This window comes from Chroicocephalus ridibundus, chromosome 4 (genome assembly GCF_963924245.1).
Source record: "Chroicocephalus ridibundus chromosome 4, bChrRid1.1, whole genome shotgun sequence".
Classification (NCBI taxonomy): Eukaryota; Metazoa; Chordata; class Aves; order Charadriiformes; family Laridae; genus Chroicocephalus; species Chroicocephalus ridibundus.
Genome location: NC_086287.1, coordinates 45036625 through 45044809, shown reverse-complemented (window position 1 = coordinate 45044809; position 8185 = coordinate 45036625).

The following is an 8185-nucleotide window of genomic DNA, read 5'->3' as shown; positions in this document are numbered from 1 at the left end:
CGAGTGACCGGAGAGCAGCCCTGCAGAAAGGGATCTGGGGGTGCTGGTCGAGAGCAGGCTCAGTAGGAGTCAGTAGTGAGCCCTGACAGCCAAGAGGGCAAACCACATCCTGGGGTGCATCAAACACAGTATAACCAGCCAGAGAAGAGAGGGGATTATCCCACTGTATCCAGCATTGCTGTAGCCTCACCTTGAACACTCTGTGTAGTCCTGGGCCCCGCAATTTAAAAAGGATGTGAAGGTCCTCGAATGCATCCAGAAGAGGGCAATCCAGTGACAGGACGTGAGGAAATGGCTCAAAGCTGTGCCAGGGGAGGTTTAGACTGGACATTAAGAAGCATTTCTTTATAAAGGTAACACACTGGAACAGGCTTCCTAGAGAGGTGGTCGATGCCCCAAGCCTGTCAGCATTTAGGAAGCATTTGGAGAACACCCTTAACAACATGCTTTAACTTCATCAGGCCTGAATTGGTCCGGTAGTTGGACTAGGTGAACATTGTAGGTCTCTTCCAACTGAAATAGTCTGTTCTATTCTATTCTAAACAGTAGAGTGCACTGGCAGTAAAAGCGTGAAGCAAGCCTTTCAAGTTCGCTGTGCCAGCTCAGAGCTCTGGGACAAGAAGTTTCCTCTAGACAAGCAGGCCTTGCTGACTTACCTTCCCCTGATGATTCAGAAACTCTGACTGATCTACAATACCATCAGTGATATTTTTTATTTTTATTTTTTTTTACTTGGTTTCCTTCTCCACCCACCTCTTCCAAAAGGACTGATCTGCTCCTACATTTCATTACAAGCTCATCCATTCCTTTTCACTGCTGGTGCCAACCAAATTCCTCAAACATGGCTGTTGCATTTGACCTTCAAAGTCCACAAGTCAAACAATATTGTGTGATCAACTCACAGTCTGCCATTCATGGACACATCAGTGATGAGGCTACCCAGACTGACAGCCAACCATATGACTGCAGCATCCTAAATAGCTTCCATATCAAATCAAGGGTAATAATATATTGGTGACTCAAGAGAGAGAAGCCTTTTGTCTCTGAACAAATTTGTTTCTCTCTGAAATTAAGAGCTTCTGATTTCAATTTCACCTCCTCTGCTGCTGCTGAAACGAAGCTGCTAAAAGCACAGATGACGTGCAGCAATGTCCTCTTTGGGCTAAACAAAACTTCAGAATAAACAGATAGAAGGACTTGGCACAGCTCATTCCTTATGCACCCAAGAACAGAAGAGCATTTTCCTTTGTCCATTTTCTCCTGTCTCAGATAACATCTGGCTTGGTCAGGGAGATCTTACTGCAGAGGCACATTTCTTTGCTGGAGGCCAAAAAGGCCCTTGACAAGAACCACATGAATACACACTTTTGTGCTATCAAACAATGTTACAGCAATTGTGTTTTTGTAGGCAATGCAGACATCCTATGGCCACATATGAATGCGCATGCGAGAGGGTGGAAATCAGGTGGCCACACCATATAAACAAAGAAGTTGTGAACCAGGTCCGTGCTCTATACCTCTGCTATAAAGAAAAGCACTTGCTAAGTTATACATAACATGCTAAGAATAGTTGCTAGGGAGAGCTCCTTTAGTTTCCTAGCACATGCCTCTTCAGAATGGAGCTAGGGTACCAGAAAGGTTTTGCTTATAAGATTCCTAGAGGCTTTTTAATGTGTGTACACATGCACAGGCAAAACACAATTAACTGTGAAATCCTTAAAGCAGGACAAGCATGGCATACAGACCTGCTGCATTTATACAGTTTGCTATGGCTGCAGTTTTCCAGAAAGCAGGAGTGAGGGGTGCCTTTCAGAGAGGTGGCCATGTAGACAGAAAAATGAGCTCACCCACAAAAAGCATTGGGAACTGGATACTCTCCTGAACAATCCAGGAATTAATTGATTTTTCAGGTTTAAATCAGTAAGCAGTTCTGTGCATAGCAACAAATGACAGACATACAAACTGGAAAATATTCTTTGTAGTCTCACTTTGGCCTGCCATAAAAAGGGAAAAACAAATCAGAAAGATACATCAGAACAAAAACTTGTTAGAAACCTCCTCAGGCAAGCAATATGGCAAGGACTCTAAGCTTTGATGGCATTTAGACTCCTGGCTACACAAATCTCTTCTAAAATAAAGCAGTCTCTAGAACAGATAGTCAGATCAGACAATGACAGATCAGTAGTTATTAAGTTCATGATCTTTCAGATGAGACATAAAACTGGGTCCTGACCTTGTGTGATCATTAAAGATCTCATAACGCTTTTTGCAAAAAGAGGGTTGTTAATCCCACTGGTCTGGAAACAATCCAATTTGGGTTAACTACCTAAATCAATCTTACAGATTCATCTAAATACAGTAGTCTTCGCTGTTCTCCAGGCTAAAGTAGTGTGTGGCATTTCTGTGTGCTGTAATACATAACTAAAAGAGTCCTCCCTATCTCAGCATTAGGTGAAACAATCTTTGTATATGCATTCACTGCCACTCCTACAAAGGGGTTATGAACCTTAACGTTTGCTAAGGAACCTGGAGATGCATAATACAATGGATAAGAAATTTATTACGGTGTTCAACACGGTTCAATTTTTCATTAAACCCTTTCCACACTAGAGTAGTTAGAAATTAGAGCTTCCCAACTTTTGAGTGCTAACAGAGAAACTACAAATGCAGGGGAGTAGAATGCTTATGCCTTTGCCATTGAATAAGCCTATTGGACAATATTCAAAGGGAGACAGGGACACGACTTGGACACCTCAATATTGCCTGAGTTATGTCTGCTGAACACATCGATGGTCAGCAGGTGAAACTATAGGCGGTCCAAACCAGTAAGTTTTCGAAACAGAAGTATGGGGCTCTTTGATAGGCATTAAAGGAAAACACACAGATTCATCCTAAGCACAACTTCCAGCTTCCACCCAGGATGACTCATAAGCACATCTCATTTTCAAGACTTCTTTACAAATACCATCACTATGGGTCCCAAAACTCCTCGTGGTTCATTCAATATGGAAATCCATAGAAGCGGATGAAAAAGCAGACAAAACCAAACAACAAAATATCAACAGTGCTATTCAGTAAGGAGTTAGTCTCCCAACGTAGTCAATAATTATCTCTTAGAGGAATAAAGCAGCACCCAAATCCTGCAAGTACACACAGCTTGAGCTATAGAAGACATGAAATATGGATGTAGTAAAACAGCGTGGATTTTTTACTCTAATAAAAATGTAAGAGGATAACCACATCTGCCACGTGAAAGATTAAGTTTTGAGACACACAGCATCTTAACATGAGCATTCCTGCACACACATAAAAGAATGCCTGAGTCAGGGTGTGCCTTTGGATACTAACAGCAAAGGCTGATTTTGAATTGAGCTGTCTGCTCACAACTATCTTATTATTTTGCAGCTAGATGAAAAGGAGAGCTCATTATCAAAGAACAACTCCATTATGGTTACTTACAGCACTTACCTCTTGTGATCCTTTGGCATTACTAAATAGAAGCCATGATACCATTCCCATTAAAAACCTAAGAGTAGATTCCCTGGGGAAAAAATTAAGACTAATCTGCAGATGATTCTCACCTGCATCTTCCTGAAGCAGAACATCCATGTTTTCTTCACCAGGAAAGCCTACTAGGTTACCATTTTCCTGGTCTTCACTGTCTATTTACCTCAACAGTCTTACAATGTAACCAAAAGCCAAACACAAAAAAAGAAGGGATCCAAGAACAAGTAGTTTCTTGTAGTGAAGCTTGCTTCTTTGATGAGCTTGCAGAGTAAGAGCATGTGACAGGGTTTTTTGTTTTTTGTTTTTTGTTTTTTTTTTTTTTTTTTTTTTTTTTTTTAAACACATGTAACCTCCTATTAAAACATTGTGCACTGAAATCAAGAGCACAATCCCAGTAGGACTCTTACGTGGTCACTCTTTCCTGTTCCTCAGTACAGGAATGCAGTAAGGAGCATTCTCCAGTTACTGATTTAGAACGATTTGTTGGAACAATAGGTCGTTACCAAAAAAGAAGCCTGAATGAACTAAACCACAAACTACACATCACACTTTAGGAACCTTGTTCCTATAATTCTTTATAATTAATTCTTCATGAGTATTCTGTTGAGAATGAAGCAAAAAGTAAGAATTCATCTTTGGGTACCATTTTGACACAGTCACACTTAAGTGCACTGTAGCATGAGAACAAGGTGGAAACATCAGAAAATTGGGAACACCTTTCACATCAGAACAGCTGTTAGCCCAGCAGTTTGGGTCTCTCACATCACAAGAGATTACCCTAACCTCAGGCTATTGGTCTTTCTGGGGTGCATCATATTTTCTCTCTAGTTTAGACCAGAAACTGCATTCTGGAAAATGCTCCTGGCAGGGGTTTAGTATGACTATAAAATTGCATTTTCTGTTTAAATAAAGGTCAAGTATTCTATGCTAGCTATAGGCTTATCGCTTCTTTCTTTGATGTGCAGCTAGCTATAGGATTGACTGAAACAAATAACTCCAGAAAGCAGTAAGCAAAGATTGCTGGTTCAAAGGGAAAGTCAAGTTGCAAAATAGAGAACAGTTTCTTAATCTTAAGAGTATCTTACAGTAGCAGAAGACTCATGCAAGAAGACAAACAGTTTATTGTCCGTAAGACAATATTGACAATTACATACTAATTCTAGAGGAGGTCTGCAAAATGCACATGGGCATACCTGCTAACTTTTCCAACAGTGGAATGCTGGGCCTTCATGGCACTGGTGCATACAGAGAATGAAACTGTTTGACTCACGATGCACAGGAGTAGTTATTCACAGTCACTGCTGAATAAAAGTACCCAAGTTCTGCACCCTATTTTTAATGTGCAAATTGCACTGTTACAAAAAAGATAAGCCCCATCACCACCACCCAAATTTGAGCTTCAGAGACAGCTATAAAATATAAACTTTGCTGATAAGAGCTCACTGCAAAGAAGCATGGTCAGCAAGCCCACGCTCTCCTCCATAAATATTTTAAGTGTTCATGAAACAGTACCAAAGAGAGAGAGAAACACACTAAAAAGTATACTCTACATCCCCTTTCCTCCCACTCCTTTTCACAGTGGACAGACAGGAGAAGAGCAATGGCAGCTCCTGCCCAAATAATTTCATCAGTCCAAACCTGATCAATGTTACTGCAGACAGTACTAAGAGGAACAAAAATGAGCCACCATCTGTGGCATCTTCTGGGTGGCAGCAAAACTAACATTTTGCGAGTGAGCTGACACTCATGTCAGAGACAAGAGACACATGACGCTTTAGCAGAAACTTTTGTATCATTCTAAATTTACTTTTGATAATCTATATGAAAGAAATATTGATGCCAGGAGTAGCAAGCTGCTTTTCTGTGAAGGATGCTAACAACGTGTCTTCACAGTTGCACAGCACACTTGTGTGGCTGTCATTGTATCGTTGCAGTGTGACACAAACCAACCCCCCCTCTGAAACTACAGTTGATTATCAGCAACACAATACCTAAACTTAATTCAGAACTCTTGGGCTTCCTGCTGCTCTGAAGAGATCAAAGAGCCACCTGAATGTGCACTGTGAGGGAAGCTGCTAACAAAAGCCCACATGCACTGAGGAAGCCTAGAATATTGTTTTGGAGACGTGCTCATTGATTTTGTGAGGCAAAAAGTTACTGTGGTAGAAGGCATAACAGTGTAGAAAAGTCACTTGATATACAAGCTTCAGTCTCCCTTTCAGCAGACAGATCCAATAGGTTAATTGCTAAAGTGCCGTCAAATATCTGACGGATCAGACCCAAACAGCGTGGTGTGCTTATACCACCTACACAGCAGGCAATCTGAGTCTTAAAAGTAAAGTTACAGCCTCCTTTGCTGTAAGGTTTCCAAATGGACATGTCACGCACATCATTTATGGACATCTGCCCAGACCTTCAGATGAACACGCCAAGAGACACGAGGTTCCACCTCAAACTCAGCGGCTGCATCTCAGTTCTCCAGTTTAACTATTGAATTACTGATTTTTTCTGCAAACAGCTAAAAGAGTGAGAAAAGCCAATGGAGAGGAACTAGAAGTTACTATGATGCGGGAAAATTCAAAATAGAAAGGCAGACAGAGACAGGGAGGGAAGGAGAGCCTAGTGGAGGAAAACAGGGATAGGAAAAAAACGCGAGAGAAGACAGGGAGGGGGACCCTGTGGCGAAAGAGGGGGAACCACAAACCTCACCTCAGCATGAGACACCCAGAAACAATGGCACCTGAAAGCTGAGCCATCCTCCACACTCACCGGCTCACTCAATCCTTCCCTTGGTTCCTTCCCAAAGCCTCAAACCAGCCACTACAGTCGGGGAGCAAGGCTGCGCTGTGGTGGGACCTCCAGTACCCGCTTTCCTGCTCCCCCATCCCCTCAGCTACCGCCAGAATTGGCCTTCTCCCGCCTCCACACCAGGCAGCTGGAGGAGCCGGGGGCCTGTCAGAGTCGCCTCAGACCACCCCAAAGCGAGGCCTCACTGAGGGCAGGATGAGCACAACACTGAGGACTTGGGCAACCCTCCCTCCCTCCCTCCTTCCTTCCTTAGGGAAAGCACAAGGCAACCACCAGCATAGCCCCAAAAACACAGCAATCACCTCAGCCAGGCAAAAGCCTCGACACAACAGGACCGCCCCAGTACACAAAACACATGTTTTAATGTTGCCAACCTGGTCCGCAGCCTCTACAGCCCCTGCCAGCCACCCAGTGCTCCAGAAAAACAGATAAAATGGATGAAACACAGTATTTTCCTCCCATTGATGCTGCTGCTGGCCCCTCTACAAGCTGTCTGAGGGATGGCCCTGCCCCTCCCTGCTCCAGGTTGGGCCCAGGTGTCCCCCATTACCTGCCTGGCTCCACAGCTGCCACCACTCAGGGCAGGCTCCCAGCCTCCAGGCTCTTGCAGAAAACTTCCTTCTAGGCTAACAAGCAACTAATGCACCAACCTCAGACTTCAGCATACACAGGCGTGCCCATGCTTTGACATGGCAGCACTTCTAAGTCACACAAGCCCCCCTCCTTTTTTTTTTGTGGCTGGGGGACATAGAGGGTAGGTGCCCTGGCCTTCCTCATATACCTTAGACTTTGTTATGATCTCCAAATACAGTACTTACTGGAAACATCCATCGCCCCAACAGGACTTTTGAGCTGGTTGCTCAACAGAGTACCGCACAAAAGGTGCCCAGAGGCAGGATAAAGGCTATTGCTCTGGTCTCTGGAGCCACAGGTGTCTGCTGGTATCTGCTAGTTATGACCCAGCAGAAAATAAAGAACTGGACCCAAAGATGGACCAGGTGTCACTGTCTAAAACACCCTTTATCCGTTAGTAACCTACACATAGCTACTGCTTGGGGTCTGCTGGAGGCTCACCGCAACACTGCTGGTGCAGCATCTGGTCCTTTCAGACCACACAACCTCAGCTGGGTTCAATTTGGTCTCTTCAGGCTCTTCTTCCCCTCCTTGGGCTGGGGCTGGCCAGAAATCTACATGCACCATTTTTGCAACAGCTGTTTTGAGACTCAAGATTACCACACAAAAAAGGGAGGAAGGCGAGCACACAGTGCCCATTTCACCCCTGCGTACAAACACTGCTCATCACGCAAAACAGCAACTCTGAGAGCATGTCTTCACGGCTCATTCTTCATTCAAAGTGGGAGGAAAAAAAGCCAGATTTTAAAAACTAGGGCAAAGGCCAGTAAATTACCATGAAGTTATTTTTACAAGGGATATCAGAGGCCCAGCTTTGTGAACGGAAAGCTTATACAAGGTTCTGTAAGGGGAAAGAAAACATGTTTTGCCCCCAGATTTGATTATCAGCTGGAGGCAGCACCACTTCATTGATTAGAGATTTCTAAAGAGAACTTTGTAGAGCCAGGAAAGAGCAAAAGCCAGGATTAACAAGCTTTTCTGCTCTACTTTGTCTGACACCAGAAGAAATGGATTTGTCTGACCCTAGTATATTTACACACCCACATCTTATGGCTTGTTCTATCTGTCCGTGACTTAATCAGCAAAAGGTGTTTAGGCTTTGCCTGATACTAAGTGGCCAGACAGAATGCATTAGTCTAGAAATGGATTATTAAATTCCACTGTCAAACCAAAGTAGTCAATAAATACAAGTCCTTTAATCATACACTGCTTCACGTATACAGTTCCCATACAGTGG